The 21,791-nt window shown below is 41.7% G+C and overlaps 1 protein-coding gene and 1 non-coding gene across 2 annotated transcripts in view; both read left to right on the top strand.

The window, feature by feature from the left end:
• Nucleotides 1-21,791, top strand: part of FBXL17 (F-box and leucine rich repeat protein 17) — a 323,336-nt gene that overhangs the window by 57,181 nt on the left and 244,364 nt on the right. The window lies entirely within an intron of this gene.
• On the top strand, nt 5,227-5,300 carry TRNAI-AAU (transfer RNA isoleucine (anticodon AAU)). Its single transcript has one exon. It is a non-coding gene; the product is annotated as a tRNA-Ile (tRNA).

The following is a 21,791-nucleotide window of genomic DNA, read 5'->3' as shown; positions in this document are numbered from 1 at the left end:
CAGTGTGTTGCTGCTGCACCCTGCTCTTGGAGTCTGTCTGGGATGGAGTTAACTTTCTCATTGCAGCCCTTATTGTGTTGAGCTTTGCATTTGTGGCTGAACAGTGTTGATAACACATGAGTGTTCTGGCTGTTGTTGAACAGGTGCTTGCACAGCATCAAGGCTTTATGTCCAACCCTGTCCCTCCCAAAGGTCAGTAAGCTGGGGGTGGGTAAGAGGTTGGGAGAGGACATACCTGGCACAGGTGACAAAACAGACCCAAAAGGATTTTTCCATACCATATGGTGTCATGTTCAGCAGTAAAAGCTGAGAGTAAGGGGGAGAATACAGGGACATTTGTAGTTAATGGAGTTTGTCTTTCTAAGCAACTGCTACACATACTGTGGCTCTGCTTTCCAGGAAGTTGCTGGACATTGCCTGCCAATGAGAAGTAGTGAAAAAATTCCTCTTTTTGCTTTGCTTCCATGCACACCTTTTGATTTTTTCTTACTAAACTTCCTTTATCTTGACCCACAAAGTTTTCCATCTTATTTTCCCCTGTCCTGTTGATGAGGAGGAGTGAGAAAGCAGCTGGGTGAGCATCAGGCAGCAGCCAAGGTCAGCCCACCACACCTGTGTAAGATTTCAAAATGGACAGGTGTTAACAAATAGAAGACTTACAGGATGGGCTATGCCAAGGATTGACTTACTGCAGAAAATATTAAGTAGATTTTTGAGGAGCAGAAGGGCACCTTTGCTTTGAGGGATGGCCAAACATGTTGGATCCTTGTAGACCATGTCTCCTCTTTTCTTATGTTGCTACTCATTCAACCGAGATTTTAAAAAATTTTTTAAATAATTCTTTTGGTACTGTCCTGGTTTCGGCTGGGATAGAGTTAATTTTCTTCCTAGTAGATGGTATAGTGCTGTGTTTTGGATTTAGTAGGAGAAGAATGTTGATAACACACTGATGTTTTAGTTGTTGCTAAGTACCGCTTGTGCTAGTCAAGGACTTTTCAGCTTCCCATGCTCTGCCAGGTGCACAAGAAACTGGGAGGGGGCACAGCCAGAAGAGTTGATCCAAACTGACCAAAGGGCTATTCCATACCATATGACGTCATGCTCAGTATATAAACTGGGGGGATTGCCCGGGGAGCAGTGATTGCTGCTCGGGAACTGTCTGGGTATCGGTCGGCGGGTGGTGAGCAGTTGCATTGTGCATCACTTGCTTAGTATATTATTATTGTTGTTGTTGTTATAATTTTGTTATTATTATCATTACTCTTTTACTTTATTTCAATTATGAAACTGTTCTTATCTCAACCCAGGAGTGTTTCTTACTCTTACTCCTCCGATTATCTCCCCCATCCCGTTGGGTAGGGGGAGTGAGTGAGAGGCTGTGTGGTGCTCAGTTGCTGGCTGGGGCTAAACCACGACAGAAATACTGAAACATAGGGAAGGAGCCTCTGTGTTCTTGTGCTGAACTCTATATTTGCCATACACAAACCCCAAAGACCCCCTGCCACCAACCTATCTACCTACCTACAAATGTAGTTGCATCCTTTCATTTTTCACTATGACTTCAGTGTCTGTGATTGTTTGCTTACTTGTAGAAACCAACATGTGTAGAATGCACTGAAGACTGTTCTGCCTTTTAGCATTGTCCTGTCACTTCTTCCTGATTCTGTGATTGTTGTATAGGGTATCTAAGTATTTTGTGAAAAATAAGAAACAAGGCTAATTCTGTGGCTGAAACAGTTATCTCTAAAACTCAGCAAACCTGCTCATTATTAGTGGACTAATAAAAGTCACTTTTCTGTTAACTTTATGCTACCTATAGTTATTTTGTTTTTAAAAAAATATATATACTTTTGACCTGCTTAGTAATTCAAATTTTCCTCCTTCTGAAGAATAATTAAATTCTGATTTATCCTAGAAGAAAAGATTAAATGCTTTCAGTTAAATTTAGAATCTGTCAGACTAATGAATCTTTCTTGGTGTGTACTTTTTCTAGTTTTCCTCGAGGCTGATAGTGTCATTACGAAATTGATCTTAAATATCTGAATTTCTAAAAAAATTTTGAAAAATGTGTTCATGGGAAGGACTTCAGTCTTCAGAGTTGATTGTACAGTATGTCTCTTTCTTCCAGTTTTCTTTGTTCTGATGTATTTCCTAAGGAGGAGTAACTGGTGAATATTTGTTAGTTCAGTCAGCAGAATTGCAAATGTAAGATTTTGTTCTGTAGAGAAGTGAGAATGTTGAAATGAAATAGTGTGATGAAAATACAAGGCTTGGAAGTTGTTTTAACTTATTAAAATTTGGATGCAAATAAAAAAAATTTCCTCATTCTTAGGTCACTCTAAAATAGATTTAAAGACGCATTGGCTGCAAGTTTATATCTAGTTGCATGACTTGGAGTATCTTTGTCAGATACATATTTGCACTTGTCAAAAAATGTTTCTCTAGACTAAATGTCTCTTTTTGGTAGTATTCAAGCAGTTTGAATTTATAAAGCTAGGATTTTTTTGTTTGTATGTTTTTTTTGACTATTTGGGATGAGATGCAATAACAATCAGAAAAAAAGTGATTGAGGAAATACGCAACACTATCAATGTCTTGCAGATACGTTTTTCCTTATGGTGCTCTCCTGCAAACCATGGATATCATTTCTGCATTGTATGTTAAAACCTGAAGTGAATAAAAATTTAATTTGCCTATTCCAAATCACAAGACTGTTAGAAGAATAAGGATGTAACTTGAGTTCTTGACAGTGTACTTGACTCATGAGGCTCATTTCCAGTTAGCCATTCATAAAGGATGCTTACTGAGGTCTTCAAAATCTCTGTAAATTTTAATACTTTTTATTCTGTCCTTCCAGGTCCCTTTGCCTGCTGGTAGTCGTTCTGTTTAGCAAACTGACTTCAAGATTGTATGTATTTGTATTTAGGAATACTGCAGTAAGAGATGCAACAGACTGTATTTTTTTCATTGGCTAATACAGAAAGTCAAAAAGAAGCAACGAGCACCCCCTCCCCTGAAATAATCTGTTTATGTTCGGTCTACCTCATTTTGCTTCTTTAATATTTCTAATAATGGATATTACCAGGTGTAAGTATTATTTATGTAATTTCATTTGTCTTTTATTAAACTCAAGGGTATCAGGAAATACAAGATCCAGAACATGAATGACTTTAAAAGCAGTTCCCTTCTTTGGATAGCTATGGCAACTGTGGTAGAGATGTATGTATTTCCTCCCTACAAGAGAAACAAGGAAGTTAATGACTAGTGCAGTGTATTTGGGTGCTTCCAAGAATCTCTCAATGTACCTGTAGTACGGCATGGAATAAGTCTAAGCTGACATGTGGTTGTGTCAAAAAAGGCATTAAAAATCTGTGGTCTTTAAGGCGACAAAGGAATCTGTAGCTTTTTTCCCCCTACTACTGGCATTTTAGAACTGCATCAAAGTCTTAATCTTTATCAATGGTTACTAAGTAGTGTAGGTTTTTTGAGGTACATTTATCTCGGACTACTAATACAACAAAAATATTTCTTGTAATATTTTTTATTTGAAAACTTTCTGTTTGGTGGTATTAATAAGAGCAGATAAAGAATTTAATCAGAAACTAGTTTGTAATGAAGATGTGAGCTTTATAATTCTTACTGTATGCTTTCTGTTCTTACACGTTACTGTAAATTACATTCTCCCTTCTAAATCTAAAGTTAAAATATTTCATTTGCTAAAAATAAAAATACAGAAATGTTACAGCCATGATACTGTAGTAATGTTTTGAAAACATTTTATGTAAGTTTGAAAATAGTGTAGTAATAACGAGTATATTTATTTACTTGGAGTTCTGAAGTATGAATGTAACATTAGTAAGGAATGGTTACTTTTTGTAGTATGACTATTTCCAAGTAAGCTTTTACAAGGTAGCTTAACACTTTTTTTTTTTTTTTCTGGTTTAGACTATATATATTTGCAGAAGAAATGTTTTACTTCCTGTTAGTATGAAGCTGTTTCATGTAAATGAATTTGCATTTATATGCAGTTGAAGGGAAGTTATCTTTAACCTTGATGTCCAGCAATTTTGTGTAAGCTTACAAAGTTGTAGTTTGTTAGCAAGAGTTGCACTGGGTACTGCTTGTGTGTGATGTTTGGGGCAGGGAGGGGCAATCTATTTTTAAATTTAAAGTGTGTTTTTATTAATCTAAGCTTCATGTTTTAAATATATCTTATTCATAGTGCATTTAGAATAGCAAACGTTTTTTGAATGCTTGGGTTATTTTAAGCAAAGTTTTCATAAAAAATGAAGGAGAGGGAACACTCACAATGGGGGCAGAAACGAATGAAAGGCTAGTAAAGGTTTTTCCTTGGAGAGGCTCTTTAAAGTGTTTCAGAAACATGTGCTTATTTATATTTATTATACATTTATTTTCTATTTTAGAAACACTATACATTATTTAATATTTATCTGTATTTATCATGATGATGAATTCCAAGACAATCTGGTTTAGATTGCTATTTCTAAATGGAGCAGTACTAGCAAAATATTTCCTTTAGTCTATTAATTGAAATTTTGCTATAGCATTTAACAAACAAAGGCTTTTAGATTATAAGTACGCTAAGTTCCATTGAGTCTCTGTCCATTGCAGTAAGAAACATAAGGACACCCCCCGCCCTCTTTTTTTCTAATATTTGATCTACTTAGGAAAATGTCTAACCAAAATTTCAGTATTTGTTATTGTCTTCAATATTTTTTTTAATTCTGAATAGGTGTTATCTGGTGCAGATTTTTTAATGATTTGAACTAAAACATGAATTTGATTCTTTACACTTAGGGAATGATATTTTAAAATGGGAGCCAGCAGAAAAATAGTTTTCACATTACAGAAGAATTCTTTTGTCCTATTGATTTTTCTAATGCAAAGAATGTGTAACTTGTGTGCAATTTTTTAAAATTTTCACTCTAAAGTATTGACAGAAAAATTCTGTGAGTTTTCCATTATGTTAGCACCTGGCTAAATTGAAAGATTTTTTTCAGAAAGACTGAGATGTGGTGGTCCAGTGCATTGAACTTCTTCCTACCTTCCCCAGTATTCTTTGAACTCTAGCTTTCTTTAAAAAATGTTCTGTCTTTATTTGGTACTACAGAGCCATGAGAGGATGCAGAAGGAAAAATCATTCTATGTATATTTTGCTTCTAATAAAGTTCCATAAATGACGACACAGATATAATGGACAGACCAGCTGGGTTAGCTCAGTTGGTTAGAGCATGGTGCTAATAACGCCAAGGTCACAGGTTCAATCCCTGCTCACTGCAGGGGGGGGTTGGGCTCGATGATCTCTCAAGGTCCCTTCCAACCCAAAGCATTCTATGATTCTATGATTCTATGACATCATCTAACCTAGATGGGAAGGAGGGCAATCAGGTCATGAAGGTGGTGGTACATGCTAAGGGAGTTTGGGATCGGATCGATTTAACAAAAATATCACCTCACGATGCAGAGTTTTTATAGGTAGAAATAGTAGGTGTAAACAGGAATAATATAGTAGAGTTTCTGGTTACTGACATCTTGACCAGGATGGTGGCACTGGCTGTAGGTAACATACTGAAAGAGATAAAAGAGCAAGAAATTATAATGGTCTTGATGTACGGTAGTCATGGGACACAACAGTTATGGGAGAATTTCACATTGAGATGTGACCAAAGTGAGATTTATAGATTGTCAGTGATATGCAAAAACTGATTACAGAATGTGCAAGAGGACATTTAACCAATGGGGTAGTGCTGAGTAGTCCACAGGATCTGGTGCAGAATCTTGTGATATGATCACCTGTTAGTAAAAGTGACCATTACATACTCTGAATCAATATAAAAAATGAAAGACAAAAAAGCTTCCCAAACCCATGGCAGAACACCCCCCCCCACCACCACCTGTTGGTGTGCACAGCTTCAAGGGAGTAAGTAAAACAAAACAGCTTATTGAAAAGAAGGTAAAATGTACAGTAAAGAAAATTAAATCCATGTAGTCAGTGGAGGATATTTAAGAAAGAAGAGGAAGCATACAATAAGAAAGATTGTAAAAAGGGCAAAAACTTAACAAGTAAGGTTAAACATGTTGGTGAGAGAAGTCATTGGAGGGAAGAATGCATTCGTTAAAAGTTGAAGTTAGTCAGATGAAGGAAACAGCATCATAAAATCTGGCAGATTAAATTTAAGTATGTGGTAAAGCAATAAAAAACAATATGAAGAACAGCTAGCAAAAGAAGGAAGCTATTGAGGAACCTTTTTTCAGATGCCTTGGGTATGGGAACATTGTTGGGTGATTGTAGGGCCAGCTTGTACAGATGCTAAATGTATTTCTCACAATGCTATTCACTGTGGAGGACTCCCACGCCAGAGCCTCCCTTCTAGAGAGCTCATCAGAGATTGTGTTTGAAATCGAAATGCCTACAGAAGAAGTGTGGAGCGTATGCACATATGTTTGTGTTTGTAGTGAAATGAACATGAATAAGTTGCTGGAATAGCTGGTATTCACTTCAGAGTTCTTAAGGAACTCAAGCATAAAATATTTGAATTACTAATGGACATGTATAGCCTCTTGCTTAGGGCTGCCTTATCCACTGAGGACTGCAGGGTGACAAATGGGATGTTAGGTATTTTGCTTGTTTGTGTTGTTTTAATGTTTCTGTCCATGATCCAGGGGATTATGGGACAGTAAGCCATGCAAATGCACTGGACAAAATAGCTGAAACGATAATAGAAAGTGGAATTTGTGAACATTTGAGTAAGATCCATTTGGAAAGAGTGTTTAAAGAGAGAATTATTTTGAAAGGATTAAAAATTATAGAAAAAATGTTTTGGTTGATGTAGTCCATTTGGATTTCCAAAAGATTTTTCTTATAGCCACCCATTAAAAGCTTCTCAGAAGACTAAGCATTAGTAGGATAAGAGGGAATATCTTTGAATGACTAAAGAACACTTTAAAACATAGGATATAGAAGGGTAGGGGTAATAGATTGTGAGTTAAGTTTAAAAAGTGAAGTTACACAAATTATTGAGCTTTATGTAACTTTGAAAACATGTTGTATTAAGGAATAATTATTTCGCTTTTTTTGCTGTCATCCATGTTAAGTATAATACAGGAGCCTTAATAGTTGGAATTTATTAAAGTGACCAGAAAATGATCTGTTTTGTATGCACTTAAATTTGCTGATTCATTGTCATATTTATCTAAAGTGGAATAGCATTGCAGTGCTGTTAGGTAAACAAGAAAGTAATTTTCGTGCCTTTGTTTTATAATATTGATTATAGCTAATTATGTGTGGAAGAATAATTTGGGTATTTGTGTATTGCTCTTTAATATGCTGTTGTATATTTAGAATTAGTTTTATTAAAAGCTTTTTATGTTTATTTCCTTTTATGTGCAGAGATCATGTTAAGGGAGACTGGAAAAGAATTTAGTCACTTTGATTTTGGTCAATAAAATTGCTTAGCATATTTTTATATGGTTGTTACATAATGAAGAAAGTTTAACTGGGGGCATTACCTAGAAGTTGTGACTAAGAAGCATTTCTTAAAGTCTTTAATGCCTTCAACTTCTGTGTGTCAGATTTTTAGCCTTAATTTTTCCGGTGTGTCTCTTCCATTTTATTTTTTTTATTTTAAAGAAGATGTAACAAAGTGAACATACAGTAATACACATGAGGAGATTTTATTTAAATTATAGCAAGGAGTTGAACAATAGATTATTTATTATGAAAAAATTAAAAAGAGAGGTGTATTATTTGCCCAAATATATGCTAACTTCAAATATACACTGAAATTATTAAGGGCATTTGAGGGTTGTGTGTTTTCCTAATTAGTTAAGAAGCTTCTCACATTATTAGTATCTTTACTAATTACCTTAATACTTCTTCATTTTAGGAAAATGCGTGACAACAGTGTAGCATCAGCTGTTCAGGCACTTTGTTATGAGGAGATCATAGAGTCATAGAATAGTTTGGTTGGGAAGGGACCTTTAGAGGTCATCTAGCCCAACCCCCCTGCAGTGAGCAGGGACAGCTTCAACTAGATCAGGTTGCTCAGAGCCCCATCCAACCTGACCTTGAATGTTGCCAGGGATGGGGCCTCCACAACCAATCTGGACAACCTGTTCTGGTGTTTCACCGCCCTCATCAAAAGAAATTTCTTCCTGATATATCTAGTCTGAATCTACCCTCTTTGAGATTAAAACCATTACTCTTGTCCTATTACAACAGGCCCTGCTAAAAAGTCTGTCCCCCTTTCTTATAAGCTCCATTTGAATATCGAAAGGCCACAGATGGGGAGGCAGGAAGCAACACCACCAAATAACCTGTTGCTTATTAATGATGTTTGTATTTTTCATGTGTGAGAAGTCTGTGTTCAAAACACAAATAGGTACAATAGTTAGTAAAATACAGTGATATATGTTTTGGGTACTGTCCTGGTTTCGGTTGGGATAGAGTTAATTTTCTTCCTAGCAGCAGGCATAGTGCTGTGTTTTGGATTTAGTAGGAGAAGAATGTTGATAACATGCTGATGTTTTTAGTTGTTGCTGAGTAGTGCTTATGCTAGTCAAGGGCTTTTTCAGCTTCCCATGCTCTGCCAGGCGCACAAGAAACTGGGAGGGGGCACAGCCAGAAGAGTTGATCCAAACTGACCAAAGGGCTATTCCATACCATATGACGTCATGCTCAGTGTATAAACTGGGCGGGGAGTGGCCAGGGAGCAGCGTTTGCTGCTCGGGAACTGTCTGGGTATCGGTCGTCGGGTGGTGAGCAGTTGCATTGTGCATCACTTGCTTCGTGTATCATTATTATTATAATCATTATTATACTGTTACTATTAGCATTACTCTTTTACTTTATTTCAATTATGAAACTGTTCTTATCTCAACCCAGGAGTGTTTCTCACTCTTACTCCTCCGATTCTCTCCCCCATCGCATCGGGGTAGGGGGAGTGAGCGAGCGGCTGCGTGGTGCTTAGTTGCTGGCTGGGGCTAAACCACGACAGTCCTTTTTGGCGTCCAACGTGGGGCACGAAGGGTTTGAGATAACAACAGATTAACCAGAGTGTGTTAAGGAGTCTGTTAACAGTTGCCGGTCACGATATTAGTTCTTCTGATCTGCACCATGTTCTTTTTTTTGCAGCACGCGTTAAAGCTTGTTGTCAGTTTGTGTAGTGTGCTATGCTCTGCAGTGATTCATGATCTTTTGCTTGGGAGGCTCCTTATCAAAACCCTGACCTTGAGCATTCTTTGGTATTTGGGTTTCATACAGAAGTCACTACTGTACTTCGGGTACTACCTCATAGAGAGAGTTAGCAATTATACTTCTTACTCTGAGAGGCTTGTTGTGGAGGAAATACAGAATGGCACCTTTGCTGCTTTCTTCTATGATGTTTCCTCCTTCATTACAACAACTTTCCTGTATCTTGAACACCCCTGGGCAGTTAAGATACTTCTATTGATACTTCTTGGGAATGTTGTTTCCATTTTGATAAAGGTCAGTAAGCAGTTTAAAAATACCATCCAGAGATCTACCCCAAGGCTGGATAGTTATGAGTGGCAGGGTGTGTGGGATCGTATGCGCAAGTACCTGGGGCAGTGGGGACCTCCAGTGTTTTGGAACTTCACCCCTGAACAAGTGCAGAATCCTGAAGAATTAGTAAAGTATTTGGAAGAAGTATGTTGTCACCCTGGTAGCTCCAGAGAGACACAAATCATTGCAACATGCTGGGGACTGGCCCATGCCTATCGAGCCGTGGTCAGCACTAATCAGTACCCTCAAAAGAAAGAGAAGGTCTCTGGATCTGATGACAAAACAACAAGCACTGTGGCTACTCCAACCCCCACTACAGGCCTTGCAGCTACTCAAACCCCTGCCCCAGGCACTGTGGCTACTCCAGCCACAGCCATGAGCACTGCGGCTACTCAAACCACAGCCATGGGCACTGCAGCTACTCAAACCCCAGTGACAGACACTGCGGCTAAACCAGAGAACCAACCTGCGCCGGTATCAGTTGCCCCTATACAGAAGAAAAAATACACGAGGAAATCAGTTCGTTTAGTAAGGGATGAAGATGAACCAGGGCCATCACGAGAACCAGAGGAGGAAGAACCCATAAATGAGGTGGTGACCACCCGATCCCTATCCCTGAGTGAGCTGCGAGATACGCGAAAAGATTTTGGTCGTCATCCAGGCGAGCACATCACCTGGCTGCTCCGATGCTGGGATAACGGGGCCAGTAGCCTGGATTTAGAGGGTAGGGAAGCCAAGCAGCTGGGGTCCCTTTCCAGGGAAGGGGGCATTGACAAAGCAATTGGAAAAGGGGCAAAACTGCTCAGCCTCTGGAGGCGACTTCTGTCAAGCGTGAAGGAAAGGAATCCCTTCAAGGAGGATGTTTTATACCGCCCAAGCAAATGGACCACCGTAGAGAAAGGTATCCAGTACCTGAGGGAATTAGGCGTGCTGGAGGTGATTTACAGTGACCTGAATGATGAGCAGTTACCCAAAGACCCAGATGAAGTCAGGTGCACACAATCCATGTGGCGGAAGGTGGTACGGAGCGCACCAGCATCGTATTCCAACTTGTTGGCAATACTAGCCTGGAAAGACGACGAGGCACCAACGGTGGATGAAGTGGCTAGACAACTCCGGGACTACGAAGAAAAGCTCTCTTCCTCCCTACGGGCCTGTGTCTCGGCTGTGGAAAAACTGTGCCAAGAGTTCCAACAACTCAGAGAGGATCTGTCCTACTCCCCACCTGCACGGACCAGTGTCTCAGCCATTAGGAGTCAACGTCCCTATGCTCAAGAGAGAGGATATAGAGGATACACACCACGGGGCACCCTGTGGTTTTACCTGCGTGATTATGGAGAGGACATGAGAAAGTGGGATGGAAAACCCACCTCAACCTTAGAGGCACGGGTGCGTGAGTTGCAAGGAAAAACTATTAGAAAAGGCGGTTCTCCCAGGAAAATTGCAGCTCCAGTTTCCAGTGAGCAGTTCCCAAGACAGAGTAAGAGGGCTAATTTTACTTCCGACCTTGATCAGGGGACTTTTGATTCACATTTACAGGAAGTGAACAGCGAATACTGTGACCAGTGTTAGAGGGGCCCTGCCTCCAGCCAGGTGGAGGAAAGGGACAACTGGGTTTACTGGACTGTGTGGATTCAATGGCCTGGAACGTCAGACCCACAGGAGTATAAGGCTCTAGTGGACACTGGTGCACAGTGCACGCTAATGCCATCAAACTATAGAGGGGCAGAACCCATTTGTATTTCTGGAGTGACAGGGGGATCCCAACAGCTAACTGTACTGGAAGCTGAAGTGAGCCTAACTGGGAATGAGTGGCAAAAGCACCCCCTTGTGACTGGCCCAGATGCTCCGTGCATCCTTGGCATAGACTGCCTCAGGAGAGGGTATTTCAAGGACCCAAAAGGGTACCGGTGGGTTTTTGGTATAGCTGCCTTGGAGACAGAGGAAATTAAACAGTTGTCCACCTTGCCCGGTTTCTCAGAGGACCCTTCGATTGTAGGGTTGCTGAAGGTTGAGGAACAACAGGTGCCGATTGCTACCACAACTGTGCACAGGCGGCAATATCGCACCAACCGAGACTCCCTGATTCCCATCCATAACCTGATTCGTCGACTGGAGAGCCAGGGAGTGATCAGCAAGACTCGCTCACCCTTTAACAGTCCCATATGGCCAGTGCGAAAGTCTAATGGGGAGTGGAGACTAACAGTGGACTATCGTGGCCTGAACGAAGTTACACCGCCGCTGAGTGCTGCCGTGCCAGACATGCTAGAACTTCAATATGAACTGGAGTCAAAGGCAGCTAAGTGGTATGCCACAATTGATATTGCTAATGCATTTTTCTCCATCCCTTTGGCAGCAGAGTGCAGACCCCAGTTTGCTTTTACCTGGAGGGGTGTTCAGTACACCTGGAACCGACTGCCCCGGGGTGGAAGCACAGCCCTACCATTTGCCATGGACTGATCCAGACAGCACTGGAACAGGGTGAAGCTCCAGAACATCTGCAGTACATTGATGACATCATTGTGTGGGGCAACACAGCAGAAGACGTTTTTGAGAAGGGAAAGAAAATAGTCCAAATCCTTCTGAAGGCTGGTTTTGCCATAAAACAGAGTAAGGTCAAGGGGCCTGCACAGGAGATCCAGTTTTTAGGAATAAAATGGCAAGATGGACGTCGTCAGATCCCAATGGATGTGATCAACAAAATAACAGCTATGTCCCCACCAACTAGCAAAAAGGAAACACAAGCTTTCTTAGGCGTTGTGGGTTTTTGGAGAATGCATATTCCAAATTACAGCCAGATCGTAAGCCCTCTCTATCAAGTGACCCGGAAGAAGAACGAATTCAAATGGGGCCCTGAGCAACAACAAGCCTTTGAACAAATTAAACGTGAGATAGTTCATGCAGTAGCCCTTGGGCCAGTCCGGGCAGGGCAGGATATTAAAAATGTGCTCTACACTGCAGCCGGGGAGAATGGCCCTACCTGGAGCCTCTGGCAGAAAGCACCAGGGGAGACTCGAGGTCGACCCCTAGGGTTTTGGAGTTGGGGATACAGAGGATCCGAAGCTCGCTATACTCCAACTGAGAAAGAGATACTGGCAGCATATGAAGGGGTTCGAGCTGCTTCAGAAGTGGTTGGTACTGAAGCACAGCTCCTGCTGGCACCCTGACTGCCGGTGTTGGGCTGGATGTTCAAAGGGAGGGTCCCCTCTACACATCATGCAACTGATGCTACATGGAGTAAGTGGGTTGCATTGATCACACAACGGGCTCGAATAGGAAACCCCAGTCGCCCAGGAATCTTGGAAGTGATCATGGACTGGCCAGAAGGCAAAAACCTTAGAATATCACCAGCAGAGGAGGTGACACGTGCTGAAGAGGCCCCACTCTATAATAAATTGCCAGAAAATGAAAAGCAATATGCCCTGTTCACTGATGGGTCCTGTCGTCTTGTGGGAAAGCATCGGAGGTGGAAAGCTGCTGTATGGAGTCCTATACGACAAGTCGCAGAAACTGCTGAAGGAGAAGGGGAGTCGAGTCAGTTTGCAGAGGTGAAAGCCATCCAGCTGGCTTTAGATATTGCTGAAAGAGAAAAGTGGCCAGTCCTTTATCTCTATACTGACTCATGGATGGTGGCAAATGCCCTGTGGGGGTGGCTGCAGCAATGGAAGCAGAGCAACTGGCAGCGCAGAGGCAAACCAATCTGGGCTGCCGCATTGTGGCAAGATATTGCTGCCCGGATAGAGAACCTGGTTGTAAAAGTTCGTCATGTAGATGCTCACTACCCAAGAGTCGGGCCACTGAAGAACATCAAAACAACCAGCAAGTAGATCAGGCTGCTACGATTGAAGTGGCTCAGGTGGATTTGGACTGGCAACATAAGGGTGAATTATTTATAGCTCGGTGGACCCATGACGCCTCAGGCCATCAAGGAAGGGATGCAACGTATAAATGGGCTCGTGATCGAGGGGTGGACTTAACTATGGACAGTATTGCACAGGTTATTCATGAGTGTGAAACATGTGCTGCAATCAAGCAAGCCAAGCAGTTCAAGCCCCTTGGGTATAGTGAACGATGGCTGAAATATAAATATGGGGAGGCCTGGCAGATTGATTACATCACGCTCCCACAGACCCGCCAAGGCAAGCGCTATGTGCTCACCATGGTGGAAGCAACCACTGGATGGTTGGAAACATATCCCGTGCCCCATGCCACCGCCCGGAACACCATCCTGGGCCTTGAAAAGCAAGTCCTGTGGCGACATGGCACCCCAGAAGGAATTGAGTCAGACAACGGGACTCATTTCCGAAACAACCTCATAGACACCTGGGCCAAAGAGCACGGCATTGAGTGGGTGTATCACATCCCTTACCATGCACCAGCCTCCGGGAAAATTGAGCGATACAATGGATTGTTAAAGACTACCCTGAGAGCGATGGGTGGTGGGACGTTTAAACATTGGGATACGCATTTAGCAAAAGCCACCTGGTTAGTCAACACCAGGGGATCTGCCAATCGAGCTGGCCCTGCCCAATCAAAACTTTTACGTACTGTAGAAGGAGATAAAGTTCCTGTAGCGCACATGAAAAATATGCTGGGGAAGACAGTCTGGGTTACTTCCCCCTCTGGCAAAGGCAAACCCATTCGTGGGATTGCTTTTGCTCAAGGACCTGGGTGCACTTGGTGGGTGATGCGAAAGGATGGGGAAGCCCAATGTGTACCTCAAGGGAATTTGATTTTGGGTGAAAATAGCCAATGAACTGAATTGTATGATATTAATTGCTTTATAATACTGTATGTTATCTCTTAACTGCATGTTAATATAATAATATAGTAGGTTAATATTAAGTATATAATACTGTATATTATGATTGCTATATGCCACATCAATGGTATTGCAGTAAGAATTGCCCAGCTTAATGAAAATGAGCTTTGATGAAACCATGTTGGAATGAGAACTGACTTCAGCATGCAACAGTCCAACACTGCACACCACCTCTCCTGCTCTGAAAGACTGTGATGACAGATGGAACCCAAAGTCATGGGCTAAATGAACTCAATGGACATTTTAGAGGGATGGGCCATAGACGAAGGGAATGATATCTGTGTGTATATCAAGATAGGGAAAGCGGTGGTGATTAATTGGAACACACTGGAAAGGGGAGGGCCTGTGCATGACGTAGATGGTATAGAATAAGGGGTGGATACTGTCCTGTTTTTGGCTGGGATAGAGTTAATTTTCTTCCTAGCAGCAGGCATAGTGCTGTGTTTTGGATTTAGTAGGAGAAGAATGTTGATAACATGCTGATGTTTTTAGTTGTTGCTGAGTAGTGCTTATGCTAGTCAAGGGCTTTTTCAGCTTCCCATGCTCTGCCAGGCGCACAAGAAACTGGGAGGGGGCACAGCCAGAAGAGTTGATCCAAACTGACCAAAGGGCTATTCCATACCATATGACGTCATGCTCAGTATATAAACTGGGCGGGGAGTGGCCAGGGAGCAGCGTTTGCTGCTCGGGAACTGTCTGGGTATCGGTCGTCGGGTGGTGAGCAGTTGCATTGTGCATCACTTGCTTCGTGTATCATTATTATTATAATCATTATTATACTGTTACTATTAGCATTACTCTTTTACTTTATTTCAATTATGAAACTGTTCTTATCTCAACCCAGGAGTGTTTCTCACTCTTACTCCTCCGATTCTCTCCCCCATCGCATCGGGGTAGGGGGAGTGAGCGAGCGGCTGCGTGGTGCTTAGTTGCTGGCTGGGGCTAAACCACGACAGGTACTAAGCATTTTGTTTCCCAGAAACAATTTAACACTTGAGAAGAGGCTCTAGGTTCAGTTTACCTGAATTCAGAAACTCTTCAAAAGTCTGATGCGCTCTTCTGTTACTCCACGATATCCTTCTCTCTAAATTGGGGAGATATGGATTTGATGGGTGGACTGTTCAGTGGGTGAGGAATTGGCTGGATGGTCACATCCAGAGTGTCGTGGTCAACGGCTCAGTGTCCAAATGGAGACCGGTGACAAGTGGGGTCCCTCAGGGGTCCGTACTGGGACCAGTGCTGTTTAATACCTTTATTAATGACATAGACAGTGGGATCGAGTGCACCCTCAGCAAGTTTGCAGATGACACCAAGCTGAGTGGTGCCGTTGACACACCAGAAGAACGAGATGTCATCCAAAGGGAACTGGACAAGCTGGAGAGGTGGACCTGTGTGACCCTCATGAGGTTCAACAAGGCCAAGTGCAAGGTCCTGCACCTGGGACAGGGCAACCCCCAATATCAGTACAGGCTGGGGGATGAAGGGATTCAGAGCAGCCCTGCAGAGAAGGACTTGGGGGTACTGGTGGATGAAAAGCTGGATATGAGCCAACAATGTGCGCTTTCAGCCCAGAAAGCCAACCGAACCCTGGGCTGCATCAAAAGAAGCATGGCCAGCAGGTCGAGGGATGTGATTCTGCCCCTCTACTCTGCTCTGGTGAGACCTCACCTGGAGCACTGCGTCCAGCTCTGGAGCCCTCAGCACAAGAAGGACATGGACCTGTTGGAGCGGGTCCAGAGGAGGGCCACCAAAATGATCCGAGGGCTGGAGCACCGCTCCTATGAGGCCAGGCTGATGGAGTTGGGGTTGTTAAGCCTGGAGAAGAGAAGGCTGTGGGGAGACCTTAGTGCGGCCTTTCAGTACTTAAAGGGGTCTTATAGGAAAGATGGGGACAATCTTTTTAGCAAGGCCTGTAGTGACAGGACAAGGAGTAATGGTTTTAAACTAAAAAGGAGGATAGATTTGGAATGGATATAAGGAAGAATTTTTTTACAATGAGGGTGGTGAAGCAGTGGAACAGGTTGCTCAGAGAGGTAGTGGAGGCCCCATCCCTAGAAACATTCAGTGTCAGTTTGGATGGGGCTCTGAGCAACCTGATCTAGTTGAAGGTATCCCTGCTGACTGCAGGGGAGGTTGGGCTAGATGACCTCTAAAGGTCCCTTCCAACCTAAAGCATTCTATGATTCTAAGAAAATTACATACTAGTGGACATTTTGGAATAAAATTCCTGTAAGCTTATCATGTAAAATGTTCCAGCTGATTTGAAGAACAAGGGGAAGAAATGGTGCTTTTTTCAAAACAAAAGGCTTGGATGTTGTTTCTACTTCTTTGCTGTTGGTTAATGATGAGGGGAAAGTAGTTCAGTCCTTCCCTGAGGCTATATCATGTCTTTTGGTGTAAGTTTTGCAAGTAAGAAGAGAGGTCTGTGCTCTTCCACCTTGCATCTGCAGTAGTGAAAGGAGATATGATTGATTTGTTTACAACAGTCTGTCTTTCTGAAGTGGAAGATTTCTTGTGTATTTGTCAAAGGCATCTATTTGGGTATCCTTTCAAACCTAATTACAAGAGGAGAATAGTGGGTTGTTTTTTTTTTTAAGTCACTTCAAAATTATCACTAATGTTGATGAATCCCAGTAATCAGAAAATTATTGTCAGTTTTCTGAATGATCTGGTTATGGTTTTAGCAGGGACAGCACAATATGGTCTTATTTTGATACTGTCTGTGCAATACTGATTCTTTAACTATTTGTGCCTTTGAGCTTCAAATTTTCAGCCATACCAGGTATTCGCAAACACTTGAAAGATGTAAACATAGAGGGAAAGAATGACTTAAGTTGGTACAAAGCAACAAAACTAGGACAAAATGCACAAAACATAAGTGACTTGATCTTCAAAAATGTTGAGCAAACCAGTAATGCTGTATTTACAGTAAATGTGTTTTCACTCCGTTATTTTTGTATAACCAAATTAGATAGAGATTTTAGGTGAACTGTTTGGTTTTGTTCTAGCCTGTGTCTGTGTGCCTGCTGGGATTTCTTTGCAGCACTATTCTACATAGCGTGCATGGAGCCAGCAGGTTCTTCGAAATTGTAATCCCATTAGAAAGAGTGTGATCCTTTGAGGAACTTGGCTTTGGAAAATTAATGCAAAGCAAAACATTCCTCATACTGTATACTGATCTGTCTGAAAATATGTGTATTCCTTGGCTAATGCATATATATATATGTGATGTATTTTATAATATAGCATATATATTATATTTCTATAGGTCAAGCTATTGTTATGTAGTAGCACTAAAGCATTTCTTAGGCTGAGGTTTCGTGTGTACTTTTATATATAGCTTTGCAATGCTTTATATAGCTTCATATACTCAGGCATTTAGAATTTCTAAAGGGGGAGAGGTAACATTTGTTGAAAAGGAAGTGAAAAATTATTAGCACCTTAAAAGACCAGGTGTTTTTAATACAGGGGATGTTCATAGTTTTGCGTGTAACTCCACTTTCTTCGTCTGTAGTTTAGCTTCTGAAGATACTGCTTTAACCTTTAGAGTAGCCTAATTGAAGTATGTGAAATTATATAGTTGAAAATATTAATGAATAGGATTCTGTGATTTGAACTGAGAGGTGTTTAAAGCTAAACCAATGCTTCAGTAGTAAAAGCAAAGGAGTGGGATTAAAGAGATTTGCAGTCTTCCGTGACATTGCTTCAGATCAGGTTTGTGACCCAAAGCAGTTCAATCTGTGTCTGTATAATGGAATAATACTGCACTTTTAGTAAGAACTGTGGAGACTGGATAATGAAAATCAGAGCTAGGTAATATGTTTTTGGCAATATGAGCCTATAAACATAACTTTGCTATAAAGTGGTTTTGTGTATTAGAATCCAGTCATATGTGTCAGGGCACGGGTTTGAACCTCAGCTTCCTGGAGTCCAAGGTAATGAGAAGCAGTAATTTAGAAGTAGTCACTATTAAGACGTCCATATCTAGTTGCCACCTTCAGATATGTTATGTAATATCTTTATCTTGCTCCTACCTGGTCAAGTCCCAAGCAGTTTACTGGGTTCTTTTCTAGGGTTTTTTTTTTGTTCATTTGTCAGTGTAGTGGGTGTCCATGGTGAGGTGCTGACAGTGGGGGGCTGCAGGGGTGGCCCCTGTGAGGAGGGGCTGGGGCTGCCCTGTGCTGGACACACCTGGTTCCAGGTGGCTCCAACAGACCCATTGCAGGTCACAGCTGAGCCCAGCAGCCAAGATGGTACTGCCTCTGGGAAAGCGTATGTAAAAAAGGGGAAAACATGCTGCACAGCAGAGTGTGAGAGAGGAGTGAGGAAAAAGTGTGAGAAACAGCCCCGCAGACACCAAGGTTGGTGAAGGAGGGGAGGAGGTGCTCCAGGTGGCAGAGCAGAGATTCCCCTGCATCCTCTGGAGAAGACTGTGGTGGAGCATGTTTCCACACTGCAGCCTGTGGAGATGCCCTGAAGGAAGAAGCTACAGCCATGGAGAGCATGTGCCAGAGCAGGCTCCTGAGCTGTGACCTGTGGAGGGAAGCCCACACAAGAGCATCTTTTCTGGCAGGAACTGTGGCCTCTGTGGGACCCGTGGTGGAGCAGTCTGTTCCTGAAGGACTGCACCCAGTGGAATGGACCCACATCGGAGAAGTTCATCAAGGATTGTATCCCATAGGAGGGACCCCGCACTGGAGCCAGGGAAGCGTGTGAGGAGGAAAGATTACCAGAGAGGAGCTGTTATAGACTGACCTCAACCCCCATTCACCATCCACCTGCATCCCTCAGGGAGGTTGAGGAGGTGGAATAGTTGAGTCTGTTTATCCTGTGACAGTAATTGGTGAGTGATTTCTTTAAGCTGACCCATGAGCTTTTCCATCTTACTTTCTCTCCTGTCCTGTTGAGGAGAGGGCATGAGAGAGTGGGTGGATGGGTGTCTGGCAGTCAGTTTTGCTTGTAACAATTTAGCATGTCATCTTTTGCAGGGTCTCTGTCTGGTACAAATCAGTAATTCTCATTTGGTGTCTGAACCTGTCCAAATATCCTGTTGGAGGCTGCGTTCTTTTTGGATCAATTTTTAGTGAACGAAGTTGATCTCCAGAGAAATTTCCTCCTTCCTGGCAATTCTCTCAACTTTGCCTTTGAGTTATTGAGGAGAGCTCCTTTTAGAGCATTTGGACCCGTGACATTTGTGAACCCAGCTGTGAATGAGAAAGCTTCCTGACCTTACGCAGAAGAACATTCACTGTTCTTCGTACAGAGATACAGTTGCTTCCCAAGTACCCTATTCTGAAGTACTCTGTCAGCATGACCTGATTAACTAGGTTCCCATATGAATTAAGATGTGCTGTTTTCAGAGACTGAAAGTAATACAGATGTTTTTATCATGCCTAGGGTCAAAATGAGTAAATGCTCTGAATCTTTTCTGTCTCCTTTCAAAGGCCTTCTGGTTATCATTGCATCATGCAATGCACCTGAACTCAGTGTAAGGGAAAACCAGGTCAGGCATACTTGAGTAGCTCAGCAGGACAGACTGTCTGTGATCAGGTATCTCTAGAAGATATGTGTTGATTTCAATTTCTTTATTAATTTTTTCACTTTCTTTTTTGTCCATTGGGACAACCATGAATCACCAGCACCTAGTACTGTTCAGAATCTGTAGGATTCTCTGTCTGTTCATGGTGCCAGATATGTGCAAACTAGGTTAGGATATTATTTTCCAGTTACTTAGAAATTACGTTCTCTGCTAATGCCCTGTCACAGCACCTCATAAGCAGGAAGATTAAAAATACTTGTTGTTAGAATGCAGTATTTTATTCTTGCACGTTATTGATCCATAAACACTTTTAATCTATTGTGAGGTTGCTGTTGAAAGACTGAGGAAAAAATTAAGAAACTGCACTTAACAAAAGTCATCATTATAATGACAGGCAATTTAGTTTGAGGTAACTGGAGCAGTGAAGAATGCAATCAATCATACCAGCAAGTATCTTTACAAATTTTATTAGTCTCTGACAAATGGTATACAGACCATCAAGGTCATTTCATAGTGAAGCTGGGATATTGTTTTCATATTCTTACAGCAACAAGAATGCTTTGAATAAACTGCATGTCCAGTTCCCTGGGGTTCTTGCAGTGCAGTAAAGCAATGAGACAGGAAATAAAAACAGCTGCAAAATGAGGCAGTTCCTTTTTCGTATTTGTGCAGGGCACATTTTCAGGCTAACACTTCTCACTTTGGGGGAAAACAGCTGTTTTAGTGACAGTCACTGTCACGTATGAAGTCTCCTGTCTTTGCAGTCCCTGTTAAATGACTTTACCCGAGTAAAGCACATTCCATGGGCTTTGGGTTAAGTATATTTGTGCAGGACACCTATTGGATCTATTTCTCACAGGAAAATTACCACCAGACTTTGTAGGATGTGGAAACAAATGTGCATCCCTTAGATAAGATCTCATGAAATTAAACCCCCATTGAAAACACAAAAGGCTGATTAATATAGATGCAATACTAATTTTCATAATATAAGTTTTTCAATATATAGCAAAGATATTGTCCTTTTCCTTCAAAAAGCAAAGTTGTTTCTTACTGCACTCCCTTGAAAACATTTACCCAATAAGCTTTTGATGGTGTCACATACGCATTTTGGGGAGATAGCAAATTTGGTACTTCCCCAACTATACCTTTTTATTTTTGAAACAGTTATTTTCTGATGGTTACTTACTAATATATATGTCTATAGTCAGTCTGACTGCTGGATGAGAGTCCCAGCCTGGTGGGTGTGGTTTGGTTGGGTTGGGTTTTTTTGGTGGTGGTGGTGGTCGGGTTTTTTGGTGGTGTTTTGTTTTCACTTCTGCTTTTATCTTTGAAAATGATGTGCTTTCTGAAGGATTTGTCATGGTGAACTGGAGGACTATTTGGCATTTTAAGTCATTGAGAAGAGTAAAGAAAAGTAAAAACCACAAGCAAATGTGCTGGCAGCCATGACTATAGTTGAGTTTTATGTTTTTATGCTCTGACTGCTCTACTGGTGTTTCAGCAGGTTGGCTATTAGATTACAACACTGTTCCAAAATTTTCCTGTGTAGTAATATTCATTGAATTCTGCCAAGTAGTCCAGACTCCTTGGAATTTATTGTTAAATCTCAAGGTTCCTAAAGTCAATGAGACTTGGCTGATTATTTTAACTAGTGTAAGGCATATATGGAAACGTGTGGAAGAGAGACCTGTTGCGTCAGAGAGTCCCATTGCTTGCTACCATAGCTAATCACATGATTTAGTGCTGTTCAGAAGTACATCTGTTTCGATCCAAAAATAGTTACATTGCTTACGGTATTAATACTGGGAAGTTGAAATGCTGTGAAATTTGAAACTTTATTTGAATTCCTAGTCTTTGTTTGTTACCAGTCTTTCTACATAAGA

This window comes from Pelecanus crispus, chromosome Z (genome assembly GCF_030463565.1).
Source record: "Pelecanus crispus isolate bPelCri1 chromosome Z, bPelCri1.pri, whole genome shotgun sequence".
NCBI classification, from domain to species: Eukaryota; Metazoa; Chordata; class Aves; order Pelecaniformes; family Pelecanidae; genus Pelecanus; species Pelecanus crispus.
Note: the sequence above shows the minus strand (reverse complement) of the source record. Positions and strands in the feature narration are given on the sequence as shown.